The sequence below is a fragment of the Halichoerus grypus genome, chromosome 3, assembly GCF_964656455.1.
Source record: "Halichoerus grypus chromosome 3, mHalGry1.hap1.1, whole genome shotgun sequence".
NCBI classification, from domain to species: Eukaryota; Metazoa; Chordata; class Mammalia; order Carnivora; family Phocidae; genus Halichoerus; species Halichoerus grypus.
This window is the reverse complement of record NC_135714.1, coordinates 82,477,492-82,495,777: the sequence shown is the minus strand read 5'-3', so window position 1 is coordinate 82,495,777 and position 18,286 is coordinate 82,477,492. Positions and strand designations below refer to the sequence as shown.

At 39.6% G+C, this 18,286-nt stretch overlaps 1 protein-coding gene across 8 annotated transcripts in view; it reads left to right on the top strand.

The window, feature by feature from the left end:
• PPP3CA (protein phosphatase 3 catalytic subunit alpha) overlaps positions 1 to 18,286 on the top strand; it is a 309,291-nt gene that overhangs the window by 180,457 nt on the left and 110,548 nt on the right. The window contains exon 1 of one of the 8 annotated variants that reach the window (XM_078069004.1): positions 1,738 to 1,925. The exons of 6 other annotated variants lie outside the window; for them this stretch is intronic. The gene's annotated coding sequence lies outside the window, so the exon portion shown is untranslated. Of the gene's footprint in view, positions 1 to 1,737; positions 1,926 to 1,982; positions 2,299 to 18,286 lie in introns of those variants that run through there. One more of the 8 variants, XM_078069005.1, reaches the window with a different exon arrangement.

The window sequence follows — 18,286 nt, the reverse complement described above, 5'->3', positions numbered from 1 at the left end:
CTTCCTCGCCTGGATTGTTGCAGTGGCCTATATGGAAGTGCTCCCCGGCTCCTCTCTTGTCTCTCTTGTCCTCACGTCCCCCACCCAGCTGTCAGTATGATCCTGGTGAAACATAGGTAGGATTATACTACACTTCTGCTCAGTCCCTCAAGTGGCTTCCCTTCCCAACTGCAGAAGAGGACGAGTGCTTGTCTTCATCGTTAAGGCCTTACAGGCTCTGAGTTCTCCCCCACCTCTGTTCCTATTTCTCTGTAATTACATCTCCTGCTCCCTCCACTGTCCTTCATTGACCTCAGCCACACTGGCCTCCTTTCTCTTCCTCACGCATGCTCTGTACTTGCCGGAGATCTGATTGCCCATAGGTCTGTATAGTCTTCACCTCCCCTGTGTCTTGGCTCAAAAGTCACCTTCACCTCAGCAAGGACTTCCCTCACCACATTATAGAAAGTGGTAGTCCTCTCCTCCACCCCCCCCCACTACTTCTCAGGTACTTGCTGTCATGCACTCCTATTTTATTTTCTTCTATTGCACCTAGCATCCAGTGACACACTTTGTAGCTCAGTCTTTTTATTTATTATCTGTCTTTCTCACTAGAATGTAAGCTCACGGAAAGCAGTAGTATTTATTTTTCCCATTGCTCTGTTCTCAGTGTCTAGAACAGTATCTGGAATCTATTTGGCACTTGGTAAATACTTGTTCAGTCAATTAATAATGATTTGCCTATTTGCTAAGCCCTAGATGTTTTATACCACAGCTGTCTAGCTGAACAAAACTGTTTGTCTTAGAACCATGCGGCTGAGATTTATCCCCCAAAACATGCTGCTCTATGTGCATCCAGAAGCAATTTGATCTTTAGTTACCTTAACCGAGAGCCACTATGGTGATGGCAGGAATCATCATCTCTATTGTCCAGTAAACACCGTGGCTTCACAGTCTTCACAGTCTTCACAGTCTGTCACATAAATGGCCACCCAGAGAGCCTAACGAGTTATTTCTCCTACATGAACATCCTTCAGTGTTTGTCCCACTTCCTTAAATTAATGAAACTGTAAATAACCTATTCAGTTGAAATCATAGGATTTTGGAGTTTGACTTAAGGCAAATCATTCTTTGCCTAATTTTTTCCTGAATTCAGGTAAAATGTTCAATTGCAGGTATAATTAAAAAGGAGAGGCAGGGAAAAGTGAGAGACTGGCCATGGGTTATTATTTCAGTTTTTTAAATCGTCTTATTGTTCTCTAATAATCTGGGTCTCGTTAATATCAACAGTACAGGGCCAGTAAGTCATAATGCTGTGGCTTGGACACAGTGTCGCAGGCTCCCAAATGTTTTAATGTGCCCTAAGGAAATGCAAAATGTAAATAGCAGTCAGTAAATGGGTTCATATTATTAATGTTGCTTAGGAATCCTTAGAGGTAAGATCTTTTTCATCCATCTTTTCTTTTTCTTTCTTTTAATCCTTCTTTTAAATGACGGGCTGGGTACTTCCAGATGATTGGCTTAATAGAAGGGAACAGCCCATACGAAAATCCAACATAACAGAAGATAGTCTCCACAGAAATAAACTGCCCCATGGAAACTCCTAGTGGCAGGGCGTGACACGTGGCATGCCATTCATGTGCCACTTGCAAATATGACTTAGGCACTGAGCAGCTGAATTCTGGGAATGTTCTTTTCTTTTTTAGCTCTTCTCTGGAGGAGGGAGAGCGTTCAGGGAAAAATAGCCTTAAGAAGCAAAAGGAATTGGCTGACACAAATAAACATGGAATGTCTGTATCGAGACTGAATTTTGCATGCTAGAAATCGACTTTGTTGGGTTGGGGGAAACGGTGCGCTATACCGCTCTAGCAGACCAAGTGTCCACGGTTTCGGCACGAAAATGGGTTATGAGACAGCATTGGATGGCGTAGTTCAGAAAAGCTGAGGTAACAACTGGTTAAGGTGAAAGGAAACCTAACTGATGAAACTTGACTGAGCTGGAAGAAGCTATGTTGGTGTTTGATTGCGTGTAGGGAGAATTTCTTTGCCTGGGAGTACCTTGTGCAGTTGTCACAGTGGTTGTTGCATACGCCTCATCCCAAAACACTTTGAAGTCAGAACATGTGTGCAAATTCAAGTTCATTTTTTTTTTAATCTACGAAACGGACTGCGTGTTCCAGCTTCTACCCATTTGTATCCTTAGCGCTCCCTTAAGTCTTGAAGTTTTACTTAACTGATTTATCAAGTCTGCAGTCTTCTACCATTGCTCATTCCATCATTATATCATCCATCTGCCTTTGTGTTAATTAACCAGGGGAGGTGAGTCTTATTTAACTTAAAAATCATTTTGTTGTTATTGTCATGTAGAAATTTTTATGTGTCTATGGTCTGGTTGTCTCTACCAACAAAGCTTATGCCAATTTGAGTATATCTCAGTAATGTACCTTGATAAATTCCTTTTATTTCAATTTTAAAATGCCCACTGTCTCATAAAGGACTGCTGTGTGCTTGTTTATGGCTGGTAATCCCGAGATTAGATAAATTTTGTTGATGTACACAAGTAAGTTGTGTACTATTTGGAGAGCCTAGAATAGATATCAAAGATCGAAGCAGTGTCAGATGTTTGAGTAGTTTTCTTCTTAATTTGGGGTAAAGTAAAAGGAATAAAGGGTTTAATATCAGATTTTAAAAAGTTAAGAATGATATCTGACTGGATGAAAGGATAAACCTGCATGGGGCACGTTAAAGGTTGTTGTTGGGTTCATGTTTCTGCATGTTCAGAAGATTGTATAAATAATAAACTGATGTTCTAAATATTTTTCTGTTTGCATAGAGAAGAATTACTTATTCTGTATTAACACATGGCATTATTTCATGTTGTTGAATCCAAAATCTGAGGTATTTATGAGAACGATTTTGCCCTGATGCAAAGAGAAATGTGGAATAAGGAACAGGATATGTAACCCTCTCAGTGTTCCTTACCATCTTAACAGTAGGAGACAAAATGTAAACAATAAATGCAATAAAGTATCGATGAGTAAATTATAAAGTGATAAGCACCACAGAAATAGGAAAAATAGAGTGGAGAATAAAGGAGTGACAGGGTGAGAGTAGGTGGCATTGTTAAGTAGGGTGGTCAGAGTAGGCCCCAGTGAGAAGTTGAGATTTGACCAGACTTGACATAAGTGAAGAGGTGGTCCAGGAGATCTGTGGAAGAAGGGCTCTTTCTAGAGTGAACGTCTAGACCATGACTCTCTGGCAGAAATATGCCCGAGTGTTCAAGCAATAGCAAGGAGGCAAGTATGCCCCACACAGAGAGAGTCAACTGGGGAATAGTTCACCTGATTACTGATTCTTCTAATCCTGTCCTTAGGCAATTTGTCACCAAAAATAAATCCTAAGTTATTTTGCTTGTATTTAATTTGTTTGTTTTGGTAAAACTGAAACTGGAATATTTATTAACCCTGGATTTAAATGAAATCATATAACATGCTACATATAAAAAGAACAACTTTTTAATCAATATTTTGTCCCAACTGTGTCAACATGAGTTTCAGTGGACATTTCTACATAGAGAGAATGATGGCCTAGATGGGGAATTACAATCAATCACCTACCAACTTTTACCTGAGAACATGAGAGAAATCTGTTTATTATAATAAGTAGCTCCTAGCTAAGCCTTTAGCTCTGATCCTCAGTATAGCACCTGAAGTGCTAGGCTGAGCCAGATGGAGAATTCTTTCCCGATCCCCTAAAGGAGACTTAAAAACAGTGTGAGATCTGCTTTACCTATCTCCACTCCTAAATTCAGCCAGAATCATTGAGTTATAGTGTTCTGACCCAGAGACAGACCAGAAAGAGGAAGAGAAGAGGATGGAGAACACAGTGGGGATCCCAACGCCTAGTGATGTGCTTCCACAACCTAGCCCAGGCCTCTCACAAACGCAGGGCATAACGAGGGAGAGGGTGAGGGAGCAGAAGAAGAATGGACACCCCTTTTCCAGAAGGTCTGTTAAGTCTTGTCTAAAGGGTGGGGATAAGAAAGGATGAGAGAATAATAATGTGTCGTCTTTAAAGCCTTTACCCAACAGTTTCAGGGTCCACACATGCTTCTGTTCCATGCTTTTGTGAAGTCTCTCCGGAAATCCCACAACCTCGATTTGTGGACTAAAAAACACCCCACAAGTCTGATAGATCCAGATCACTAGTTTTTCTTGGGAGACAGATTCAGGGCAGATATTTCAAACCAAAGAAGAATTTAAAATAAAGAATGAAGTGCTACCAAATTGTTGGAAGGGGGAGAGTGTCAGAGGGTTTTTGCTGTTGTTGTTCCTTGCACTGCAAACTATGAACAAGTGTCCAGGAAACTATGGCTGTCATCCACAAATGGAGGAAAACCCCCACAAAGCTCTAACCACCCCACCTCCCCCTAGGCTGGTGACCCGTAGTAGAACATGAAACTGCCAGTCGCTAAAAAGCATTTGCCAAAGCCCACAGTCAGTCACCGTGTCAGGTGTTGGGCTAAGGATTACTTCTACTTCTCTTCACTTTTGCACATCACATGAGTGTATCTCCCTGGCAGAGTGTAAGCCTTATCCAGAACCCGAATGGCAGGGGAGTAGGAGAAGCGTAGCTCTTAGGCTTCCAGCCCCTGGCATCCGGGGAGAGTGCAGAAGGGGGTGGTATCAATACTGACTGACAAACATTTTGTCAAAGGTGTGCCCATTTGCAAAAGGAAGAAGTGAAAGCTAAGTGGAAATTTTCACAGGGAGAGAGGGAAGAGTCACATTTGCTAGTGAGGAGTTTTAATCCCAGGTACAAGGCATGATAAACTGTGCGTATATAGTTGTGTGCATGTGTGTGTGCCAGAGAATGCCACGCATTTGGGTGGATTGATTGACTAAAATTGATTTTCAGGAGCTGAGGAAGGGATCCCATTTATTTTCTACAAACCATCAAAGGAGTGGAAATCAGTTGTTTAGCTAACTGCTGTATTTCGGTGGGGGGGGGGTTGTTTATTTTTGTTTTTGTTGTTTTTAAGGAGTATGGACTGGAAAGGTAGAATTTTCCTACAGAATGCATGGAGAGCCGTCATTTACAGACTTCCGCCTGGGAAAAAAAGATATCAGCTTGCCTGCCTCAGAGCCACTCCTACTATGGTGTGCTGGCGAAGACACTGACTTCCCTGTTCTTTTGGGCGGAATTGAGTTTTCTCTTACAAACCAACTCCATCTGTCCCTTTTCCTAGATTCTTCAGAAATCTTCAACTGTAGTTGAATGTGTTCAGAATCCCTTTGTCAACCATTGCAGGATCTGAACAGCTCTCACCTTTATGTGTTAAAAGAGATTTTAGGATTGTGTAACCAAATTGCCAACTGAACATTTTTCCTTAATGTCTATATTTAAATGATTCTTGAGACTGCCAGTCTTCTAGAGCTAATGAATTCTTTCCCATTTGGCAGCAGATCGCTTACTGCCAGCCCCTTTCCCTCTGATAAATGTTCCCATAGCAACACTAAGGCAATCTGTTTGGTTTCATTAAATACCAAATTATAGCCTGAGAAAATGTATGATGTATTATACCATATTATAGCACCTAGTGAAAGGACTCATGGGTGATTGAATTCATTGTGATTGTGGGGCGGGGGTGAGGGGGTGTGTTCAAATAATCAATAAAAAGATTACATTTCTTTTTGTAAGAGAGAAAAAGAAACTCTTGAAATCTGAGTCATTATTTTGAACTTCAACAAGGATTCACATTTGCTCTTGATGGTAGCCTATCTAAATTTCCTGAGCTCATTTTTCTCTGTATTCCTAAAACCTGTCCCTCGTTATCTATTTGGATACTTTCACTCACGCACAGTGAGTGTGCTTCTTTTTTCTGCTTCTAAACATATTTTTAAAGAATAGATAACCTCTGGATATACAAAAAGCAGAGATGTCTATTGATTTATGAAAATCAAAAAAAGGTGCACCAGCTACCATCTTTTTCTGCAACAGAGTAGATTAAAGGTGTTTGCAGCCTGAGAGGTTGATGTGCCTATTTTAAGCAACCCAAAAGGAAAACCTGGCTTTTCAGAAACAAACAGGAGAGGTAATAATCACCTTGCAAGGCATATTTTGCTTCTAAAAAAATTCACCATAGTCATAGTGAGATTTCTGTTTGCATTTAACATAATTGGACTCTTCATTTATATATAAGTTGGGGGATACTATTTTTCGACCAGGGCAATGATGCTTAACTTTGAAGAGACTAAAGAAATCATGTTGGCCATTCTTCTGCTTCTTGAAATGAAAAATTTGGGTACCACTTAAATTTGGGTACCAAATAAAATAATTTTATTTGGCAGTTATACCTCAATAAATGTGTGTGTGTGGGGGGGAGAACTTTAAAAAACAAAAAACTTGGGGCAGAAAGAATAAGTTATTTGTCTAAAATGAACCCAACCTTGTTTGTAAGGATTAGAAGTATTTACTACTCATGGTCTTTGCCAGTGGGTTTTCCATGAAGAAATAAAGACAGGTACTTGTGAATTTTGTTGGCCACTTCATCATTGCGATTGCTGTATATGTTTATACTTACCACACCATTAAATTATATGGCACATAGCAGTTTAAAATAGAGTGTGGAATGCAGCAGGCATGCACCAACCATACTTTTCTATTCTACTTCCTAGTTTATGTTTTTTTTTTTACCACTTTCCGAAGGTAGTTGTCACATGTCGTCCTGTCATGATTTTTGTAATGATTCATACATGAATATTTATTTCTATTAGGCTATTGTCAATAAGAACCAGACAGAATATTTTGTAGATAGCTCCAATTTTTATAACTCTAAGAATAATACTGCCCCTAGCAGTGTCCCCATTACAGTGTATAGATGGTTTTGATGTATATATTTCAGGTATCTGGAGCAATGCAGAAAAAGGCAGTCCTGGTTGATACCTATTTTAGAATTAGCCCTACATCCATAAACGTATATTTTTGAAAGATTTATTTCTGGAATTATGTGGTCCTACAATAAGATGAAGTTTTGTTCTGTGCATTTTTAAACTGGTGACAATAAAGCACATAACGTAGGAATAATTTTAAGGCTAGGGGCATTGTGAGGTTTTTTGAATCCATTTTACTTAGTAAAAATACAGCTGTTCATTTAAACCATTATTGACCATTAATAAAGAAAACTGTCTTTCTGTTGACATTAGAAAGAAGGTCAGTCCCACTCACTGACTCTAAAAAAAAAACAAAAAACAAAAAAAACAACAACTTCTGCTAAAAAGCCTATCGTAAACTAAGCCTGTCTCTTTTGAGTGGAACGGTTGAATTACTGTAAAATCCCTGATCTCTTCTGATTTAATGTAGATCTGGATAAAATCTAGGGCAGGCCCAAGTGCTTATCCTGGGTGGGAGGGGTAGGTCAGTGTGTGATGTGGGCAAGAAGGAGAGAGGAAGGAAACCCTCGAGTACTTACTTAGGTCAGTGTGGTGAGTGGGAAGAACACTGACTCCTGAATCAGGATGCCTATATTCTAGCTCCAGTCTTCCCTCTCCTCATGAGCTAATCCATGGGTCCCAGGGGCCAGACTGGCAGGATTAGTCCATATGTCAGTCTGCTGTATGACTTTCTAGCCTTAGGAATCTGGGCCAGTTACCTAAAACTCTCTGTGCCTTTGCTTCCTCATTGACATTATGGAGTTAATACCTTCCTTAAGGTTAAATGAGCCAAACCAGCTCTTACTATCAGGGTTTAAATTTCTTAACCATATTGAGCCTTAGTTTTTCTCATTCATAAAATGGAGTCTTATGAATAGCATGAAGATTAAATAAAATGGATGATACTGATTAAAGTACTTAGCAAATATTACTAGATGTGAAATAACTTTTAGCCAATAAAAATGCTTTAACTAACTTGCATTCTCCATTGCATCAAACATTTGAGTAACAAAACTTTTACTATGTTTAGTAGATTGCAATTTATTTAGAGAGCAACAGGTTTTGCTATTTATTTTTATTTTATTAGGTATAATTGACACCCAATATTATATTAGTTTTAGGTATACAACACAGTGATTTGACAGTTGTATACATTGCAAAATGATCACCACAATAAAGTCCAATATCAATTACCATCTTTCACCATACAAAGTTGATATAGTATTATTAATTATATTCCCCATGCAGTATATTACATCTCTATAACTAATTTATTTTATACCTGGAAGTTTATATTTCTTGATCCCCTTCACCCATTTTGTCCACCCCAACCCCCTGTCCTCTCTGACAAACACCAGTTTCTTCTCTGTAGCTATGAATCTGGGTCTTGTTTTGTTTGTTCTGTTTTTTTTGGATTTTATATATAAGTGAAATCTTGCAGTCTTTGTCTGACTTATGTCACTTAGCGTAATATGCTCAAGGTCCATCAATATTGCTGCAGATGGCAAAATTTCATTCTTTTATATGGCTGAGTAGTATTCCATTGTGTATATATGAAACACATCTTTATTCATTTATCAAGGAACACTTAGGTTATTTCCATATATTGGTTATTATAAATAATGCTGCAATGGACATAGGGTTGCCCATATCTTTTTAAACTGTGTTTTTGTTTTTCTTTCCCAATAGATACCCAAAGTGGATTGCTGAATCATATGGTAGTTCTATTTTTAATTTTTTTTTGAAAACTCCATACTATTTTCCATAGTGGCTTCACCAATTTACATTCCCACCAACAGTGCACGAGGGTTCTCTTTTCTCCACGTCCTCACCAACACATGTTATTTTTGTCTCATTTTGTTAATAGCCATTCTGATAGGTGTGAGGTGATATCTCATTATGGTTTTGATTTGTATTTCCCTGATGATTGAGCATCATTTCATGGACCTGTTGGCCATCTGTAAGTCTTCTTTGGAAATATGTTTATTCAGGTTCTCTGCCCATGTTTTAATTGGATTGTTTGTTTTGGTTTGTTTGTTTTTGATAGGTATGAGTTCCTTATATATTTTGAGTATTAGCCCCTTATTGAAAATATGATTTACAAAATCTTCTCCCATTCAATATTTTGCCTTTTTGTTTTGTCAGTGGTTTCCTTCACTGGGCAGAAGCTTTTTAGTTTGATGTAGTCCCATTTATTTTTGCTCTGTTTCCTTTGCCTTTGGAGTCAGATGCAAAAATGCATCACTAAGACCAATGTCAAGGAGCTTATTTCCTATGTTTTCTTCTGGGAGTTTTATGGTTTTAGGTCTTCCATTCAAGTTTTTAACCCATTTTGAGTTCAGTTTTATATATGGTATAAGATAGTGGTCTGGTTTCATTCTTTGGCATGTAGCTGTCCAGTTTTCTCAACACCATTTATGGAAGAGACTGTTTACACATCGTGTATTCTTGCCTCTTTTGTCATAAATTAATTGACTGTATATGCGTGGGTTTATTTGGGGTCTCTCTATTCTGTTTTATTGACCTATATATCTATTTTTATGCCAGTATCATATTATTTTGATTGCTATAGCTTTGTAGTATAGTTTGAAACCAGGGAGGGTGATAGCTCTGGCTTTGTTCTTTCTCAAGATGGTTTTGACTTTTCAAATTTGAGAATTACTTGCTGTAGGTCTGTAAAAAATGTCATCAGAATCTTCATAGCAATTGCATAGGTTCTGTAGATTGCTTTGGGTAGTATGACATTTTAACAATATGAATTCTTTTGATCCATGAAAACAGAATATCTTCATTTATTTGTATCTTCAATTTCTTTCATCAGTGTCTTATAGTTTACAGTGTACTGGTTTTTTACCTCCTTGGCTAAAATAATTCTTAGGTATTTTATTCTTTTTGATGCAATTATTAATGGGATTGTTCTCTTGATTTCTCTTTCTTACAGTTTAGTTTTAGTGTACAGACGTGCAACAGAATTTTGTATTATTATTTTTGTATCCTGCAACTTTACTGAATTCATTTATTTGTTCTAATAGTTTTTTAGTGGAATCTTTAGGATTTTCCACATATAGTATCGTGTCATCTGAAAATAGTGACAGTTGTGCTTCTTCCTTTCCAATTTTGATGTCTTTTTCTTTCTTTTCCTTGCCTAATTACAGTGGCTAGCACTTCCACTACTATGTTGAATAAAAGTGGGGAGAGTGAGCATTCTTATCTTATTCCTGATATTAGATGAAAATGAGCTTTTCACCATTGATTATGATATTAGCTGTGGCTTTGTTTTATATATTGCATTGCTGTCAGTTTCTTCCTTTAGGTCTGTTAATGTTTGCTTTATGTTGTTCATACAGTGGGTGCATAAATCTTTCTTCAGTGCTAAATTTAGATTCCTTTCATTTTCTCTTGTGTTTCTACTCTAAGTTTTTGTTTTATGGTTACTGTGAGGTTCACAAATATCATCCTATGTATATAATGGTATATTTTAAGTAGATAACAACTTAAATTTGAAGGCATTCCAAAACTCTACATGCCTCCACACGTTTTATGTTTTTGATGTCACATTTTACATCTGATTTTATGTATGTCTTAACTAATTATCGTAATTTTAGTTAATTTTACTACTTTTGTCCTTTAACCTTTTAGTAGCTTTATAAATGATTAACCCACTGCCTTTACTATGTATTTATCTTTTCCAATGAAATTTTTACTTTTGTATATTTTCTTGTTATTAATTAGTACCTTTTTCTGCTTAAAGAAGTGTTTTTAACAGTTCTTGTCAGTTCAGTTTAGTAGTGATGAACTTTTTTAGCTTTTGCTTGTCTGGAAAATAATTTCTTCTTCAATTCTGAATGATAACCTTTCTGGCAAAAGTATTCTTGATTGGATTTTTTTTTCTTTTGGCACTCTGATATATCATTACATTCTCTTCTAGTCTGCAAAGTTTCTGCTGAGAAATCAGCCAATAGTCTTAGGGGGTTTTGTTTGTACCTAACAATTTGGTTTTCTTTCATATTGCTTTTAAGCTTCTCTTTGTATCTTTAACTTTTGACATTTTAATTATAATATGTCTTGGTGTGGCTCTCTTTGGGTTTATCTTCTTTGGAACTCTCTGCTTCTTTGACCTGGATATCTTTTTCTTTCTCTAGGTTAGGGAAGTTTTCAGCCATTATTTCTTCAAATCGGTTTTCTACCCTTTTCTCCTCTCTTCTCCTTCTGGGACCCCTATAATGTGGATGTTCTCCTGCTCAATGTTGTTCCATAGGTCCCTTAAGTTATGTTCATTTTTTTTTTTTTTTAAAGATTTTATTTATTTGACAGAGAGAGACACAGCGAGAGAGGGAACACAAGCAGGGGGAGTGGGAGAGGGAGAAGCAGGCTTCCTGCGGAGCAGAGAGCCTGATGTGGGGCTCTATCCCAGGACCCTGGGATCATGACCTGAGCTGAAGGCAGACACTTAACGACTGAATCACCCAGGCGCCCCAAGTTATGTTCGTTTTATAAATTCTGTTTTTTCTTTTGGCTGCTTTGTCTGGGCGAGTTCTGTTGCTTTGAGTTCCTACATCACTGATCCATTCTTCTACTTCATGCCATTGCTGTTGAACCCCTCTAGTGTATTTTTTCAGTTCAGTTATTGCATTCGTCAGCTCTGTGACTTCTGTTTGCTACTTTCTTGTATTTTCTGTCTCTGAAGTTCTCACTGTGTTCATCCATTCTTCTCCTGAGTTCTGTGAACATCTTTATGACCCTTACTTTGAACTTTGCTGAAGTTTTGTCTTATTTGTCCATTTGGAACATATCTCTCTGTTTCCTCATGTTGCTTGACTTTCTGTGTTTGTTTCTATGTATTAGGCAAAATAGCTACCTCTCTCAGTCTTGAAGGAGTGGCTTTGTGTAGGTGATGAATCTTTTCTTTTAACCTTGCCCTAGCTCTTGGTTGGTCTCTTGAACCTTTGTGATTGTCTAAACTGCCTGACTTATTCTTGATACATTGCCATTGTTGAGGGTGTGCTGAGACCTGTCAGTGTTGCAAATGGAGGAATCTCATTCAGCACCTAGTTTCAGACTGATTGGAAGCCAGACCCTCAGGCAGCAGCTTTTAAAGTATGCAAATATATAATCCTGTGGGGCTGCATTTGTAATCCTTGCTGGCTTCCCAACCAAGTCTGGAGGTGTCGCTTGGACAAAAGTTGCAAGAACTGGGGCTCCAGTTGAGGGTATAAGCTCCTTTTGGGGAGCTCTTGTGCATGAGGCCAAAGGAATGTGCGAGGATGGTGTCTTGCCGCTTACATTCCCTGGGAACACCGCCTTAGCCTCTAGATGTATGGGAAACCTAAAGCCTGTCCCTCAGGTTGAAGCTCCAGGCAAAGTAAACAGGTCTTTTTCACAGGAAGTCTGGGGTTCTGTTCTGGTCTGCTGTCTGCAGTGCCGGCAGGGGGGCGGGAGGGGGGCAGTGCATGGGGTTGGCCTGCCAAGAACTGTCTTTCGCATTGTTACATTCCCACGTGGCACTTGGGATCTCCCGCCCCTTGGTCAGGAGGGCCAAGTGATCAAGGAGCATGCCCTGTGTGGATTGCTGGCTTTAGCTAGAGAATGGAGTATATAGAGGGTAGGGACATGCTTACCAGCTTCAGAAAGGTGATGGGAAAGTGTGCCCACAGGCTTCAAGAATGCAACACGAGAGTGCCTTGTCTGTGCATGCACAACAGCTTTAGTCTGGGAGTAGGAGAATGCCGTGACCATTCACTCACCTGCCCCCAGTCGGGAAGCAGGGGAGTGCTGTAACCACCGGTACTCTCCAGCTTCAGCAAGACAGTGAGATAGTGCTATGACCACTTGCCCCTGCTTGTCTTAGCAAGGCTGGGCAAGGTGCCGCATCTCAGCTCTCCCATCTGTGCTACCAGGGAAGGTGGAACGTGCACAAATGGTGTCCGCCAGCATTTCTGACTCCAGGGAGAGTTTCAGCTGCCCCCTGCCCTTCCAGCCGGTGCTTTCATTAGCAAATGTATCTCTTTCATATATAGTCTAGGCACCTTTCAAACTGCTTTTTTTTTTTTTTTTTTTTACTGGGTCTCAGGGTGAGTGGGACTACATATGAGCCCTCCAAAAGGGGAATCTCAGCGTCCTATAGCACCAGGTGTTCCTTGGACTTCAGCCCAGTTGGTTTTTTAAGACAGACATTTCAGGGGCTCTTCTCTCCCAGGCAGATCCCAGGAGGGGAGGTGCCCAATGTGGGGCACCAACTCCTTGCTCCTCCAGGAGAAGTGCTGGACTGGTAGCTTCCTCCCTATTATGTGTCACTGTGCCACGGGTGGGGCTTGGGGCATGATCATGTCTCTGTCTCTCTTACCCATCTCAGTGTGGTCTTTTTCTCCTTTGTTAGGGAGAACAGCTCCTGTGGTTTTCAGATATATGTCATAGGGACATGATCCATCTGAAGCTGTAGATTTGATGTGTCTGTGGGAGGAGTTAAGTTTGGGAATCTCCCCTCACCGCCATCTTGTGGACGTCCCCTGAAATCTTTAGCTTTCATTGTACCTGCTGATGTCTAGAGCAGAGAGTACAAAAAGAACAGCCAATATGAAGCTGCAGAACGGTGCTTTACAAGCACTACTATCCTTATTTCCACCTGCACGTGTTAACACAAACATTTGCCATTCTCCATTTCCTTTTCTTTTTCTCTTGTTTTCATTTTCCTTCTTTACTCCCTCCTTCCTTCCCGCCCTCCCTTCCTCCTTCCCTCCTTTCTTTTCTTTCTTCCCCCCCCTTCTTCCAGGATGTAACTAGTGACTCTTACAGTTGACTGCTTCAGTCAGAGATTATTTATTGAGCACTTACTAAAGGAAATCACAGTAGAAGTGGCAGGTGAAGTCCCTGGAGCCCAGAGAATCTTGACCTGTCATGTGACCACTTGTTTTAACTACTGTCGTGATTTCTCCCCAGACATTTTCTTTAATTATGATACAGTGCAGAGGCCCAAAGCCCCAAATATTGAAAATGAGAGGCGAGCCCCTTTAATACACCGTAGCTTTCAACACCCCCATTTTTCATTTGAACCTCCAAACTTTTCAAAAATGAAAAAAAAAAAAACCCCTCTAGTCATAAGTAGGGCTTTTTAAAGTGTTTTTAAAGTATTCTTTTCTCTTCTCACCAGGCTCCCATTTGTGATCCATCTGAAATAACTATTTCCACATAACACATTCTCTGTTCACTGCTGATCTTCCCTAGAGCTGCTGCTGCTTCCTGTGGGGAATGTAGATGAGGCTGGTAAAGCACCAGGAGCCAGCCAGGGAACACTGACAGAATGACTCTTTGTCATTGTGAATAATTCTCTCAGTTGGAATTCTCAGCAATTAACCAGGTTTCTGGTGGTGCTTTTTTTTTTTTTTTTTTCCTTCCCCTTCTTGGTATATATCTAGCTTTAATTGTTTCACAGAATGTTTGTCACCCTGAAGCTTTTCCTGCAAAACAAAGACAAAAACTTAACACAGTGGCCATTCTCTCTCCATGATAATGTATATCAGTATAATTATTTAAATGCCCAGCCCAGAAGTTCAAGTTTAGGCACTTGTAGCTCTTAGATACTGATTGAAAATAGAACGGTCTGGAAATTATTCATGAAAACTTGGGAGTTTGGGGGCCTGTCAAGGAACTGTTTAAGATTCATAAATGTTTTCTGAACTAAGAGGTAGAACTATGTACAATTTTGATTTGAAAAATCAAGTAATTAGAGTGCCCCAAATCGATCACATTAAAGGACCAGGAGAAGAGAATGTGGAATAAATTTCACGTCCTCCAGGATGGGTTTCAGTGAACCCTGTAATTATCCAAGTTGCTTCCCTTCTTCCAGACAAGAGATTGCCTAAAGCAGCCTTTAAGATCTTTGTCAGTGTGCACAGACACCTGTTACGTTTTCCTGGGTGCTAGGTTCCCTCTAGCATTTATTTCTCCTCAAGGCACCAACATGCTCGCTGTCTCCTAGGCTTGAAACTGGAGAGCCCATCTTGCTTTCTTCTTAGCCTCATCCCCCTCTGTAGGCTGCCACTAAGTCCTGCTGTTTCTTTCTGACGCCTTCTGGCCACCCTTTCTCCTTGACCACTTCTGTTGCCTTCTTCCTGACACGGTATCCGGACTGCGACAAGTACAAAATGCTTTGACCTTCCCCAGGGATGAAATGTCTAGAACTTCCACAGTTCAATCCCCCAGCTCATTGCTGGAGCTCACTGCTTTTTTCTACACCTGTTGCAGTTTCCTGGAGGCACATTTGCATAAAGAAAGGTATTTCATCAGTGAGACAGACTGAATACAGGACTCTGGCTTAGGGGGGAAAAACCCAAAATCTCACAGAGAAGCAGAAATACAGTGCCAGCTAACTACCTGGTTTTACAAATCGACCTCATAACTGTGTGCCCTAGAAAAATTAGAAATGAGAACATCTGCAGATCACTTGGGAAAAGTTGAAATTGTGGATGTTAAATCTGTGATAGCCAAGGGGCGATGGCACATCCTGCCTATTTTGCCGGTACTTTGCCTCTTTCTCTTCTAATTCATTTTTTTAAAGTCTGTTAGATTAATTTTGCTAAAATACCATTTTGCATTCCTCATCTCCCATTTAAAAACCTGCAGTGACTCACCATTAGTTATAGAAATCAATTCAAAGGCCTTAATGAAGAAGGTGGTTCCAGGCCTCCCCCAGTTTGGCCCTTACCCACCTATCTCCTGTTCTCCTTCATAAACCTTTCAAATCTTGCCAAGTTGATTTGTTCTTTGTCTCTGGAGTCTATATTTTCCTATCTCTGCTTTTTTCTGAATTTGCTTTAGAATAGCTCTGAAATCTGATTCTCGTTCTTTAATCTCAGCTGTGTCTGTGTTCCGGGCATGGCCTGGGGGGCCCTGAGTGGTTGGAAAGGCCACCCTCATTGAAATGTGGGAGAATTCCATGACATAAGCAAATGTTATTACTTCCATTATTAATGTGTATTGATACAAAAAGTAAATTGAATTAGGACTGAGGAGTGACCACACACTGAAAAGAACCACTCAAGAGTTCCATAATTGGAACCATTCCATAATTGCTTATCTTTGGTAATCCTTCTTGCTGTCGTCAGGCAGGCTTCATACTTTCATACAAAAAGCCATAGTTGGAGCCCAGAACAATACTAACATCAGATTGCCTGCATGTGAAACCTCACTCTGACTCCTAGCTGTCTAATCTTGGGCATAAGATTTGGTATAATAATGGCACCTACCTACCTAAATGGATATAATAATGGGGTATAATATGGGTATAATAATGGTACTCTAAATGGGTATAATAATGGCACTTACCTACCTCGTAGGGTGGTTGCGAGGGTAAGAACAGTGTCCGGCACATGGGAAGAGCTCAATGAATATTAGCTGCTGCCAATACTATTAGTAGTAGTATTATATTATTAATTATTATTAATATGAGGTGTTTTCTGATGAATTTGATCATTTTTTTCTTTCAGCATATACTTGGCCACATTTAATTTTGAGTTAACAGATATTTCCTGCTTTGAGAATGAAATCTATTTCAAATTAAAATAAAAATTTATCTACTATTCCCTTAAGTGATAATGAGGCATTTAGTGCACTGAAGTATTTATGTGCTTCCCAAAGTGAGAACTTACAACAAAGAAATCATTTAAGCTTAACAATTCCTTATATTAGTCATGTAATTATCCCTTCTCTTAGAAGCCTGGGGCCAAATGGATCTGTTCCCAGGAGAAAGAAAGTATCTCTCCTGGCTGAATAAAGATTTGAGTATCAAAACTATCCACCCTCTGATCCATTGCTACCTCCCTGAATCTTGGAATACCTGCCTCTCCCATGAGAAAGAAGAGTCTGTGAGGCAGCAGAAGCAGAAGGGACCTTGTGTCTTTCTTGAAGTCAAGCTGAAGCCTAAGATGCAGAAAAAAAATGCCCACCTGAGGTCTTCAAGGGTAAAAGGACCCAATGGAGGTGTTCTACATGTGGGAACTTGCTCATTTCATTCATTCATTCAGACATCCATCCACTCTTTTACTAGCTGTTCAGTTCATCAACCATGTATTGAGCATATACCTAGTGACAAGCACTGTGCTAGGTATTAGACATTCAGAGAAAAAGAATGAGATTTATGTAAGGGGCACCCTGGTGGCTCAGTAAGTTAAGCATAAGACTCTTGACTTTGGCTCAGGTCATGATCTCAGGATTGTGAGATTGAGCCCTGCCTCAGGCTCCATGCTGGGTGTAGAGCCTGCTTGAGATTCTCTCTCTTCCTCTCCCTCTGCCCCTCCCTCATTCAAAACATTCAATAATGTCCAAAAAGAATGAGATTTATTTCTCTGCTTGAGATTAGGGAGGGGTGTGTGTGTGTGTATGTTTTAACATAGCAAGTCAATTAAATCTTAAAATATTTCTTCTGGGAATGAATACTTTCTGAAATGGATTTACATTTGTTAAACTCAATGCCAAGTGGAACAAATGCAATGCATATTTAAAAAATCAGAAAGCGGAAGCACTCAAGCAGTTGAAGAATCTCTTTTTGAGGCAAAGAAACCCAGCCAGAGTTGGATCCACTGAGGACCAGGTAACTCTGGGGTAGGCCCCCACCAGCAACTTCTAAAATCCAGTCATGCTACATAGTTCTGTGGTAAGATGTTGGAATTTAAATGTTATTACTAGGCCCTTTGATTGTTAGATGTATAGAAAATATTTTTATTGTCCATAGCATAGCTTTAGAGTATTTCTCCCACCCGTTCTAGCAGCCTGGGAAAAGAACCAGGCACAATTCCTGTGCATTATAAGCCGCATTCTGCTTGATCTGGGGGACTAATTTAAACTTTGAGCCTGTCTATAAGTTTTCTAGTTGGAATTATGTTACTGGGTGTGTGACTTTGAGTTTGAAAATTTTCTTTTGTTTACCTGCTGGTAAAGTCTCTGAAGTTTGTACAGAACAGCAAACACTATTTCAACATTGTAAACTTTTCCTTACTAACTGGTGAGACCATTTACAGTCCTTAGAGTACTCTGACCACGAAATAATTTGGAGAGAAGGAAAGAACTATTTTTTCTTCAAAACTGGGAGATAGGTAAGCAGCATTCATGATACAGATGAAGTACACAAGTAAATATGGTACTTCATAAAAAAAAAATTGAGTTAGTCCCATTGTTAGGTAGAAAATTTCCTTTCTGTGACTTGCAATTTTTTTTTCCTCTTAAAAGTGGCCATGAGCTTTATTTAATAATTTCTACCAAAGAGCAGCAGACAAGGCCATGCATGGCCCAAACTGTTCTAGTATTAAAAAATGAGTTATGCTGGTAACTTGGAGACATGGCAGCCAGTGTGCTGAGCACACAGTGGTTCTCCTCAGTGTGGT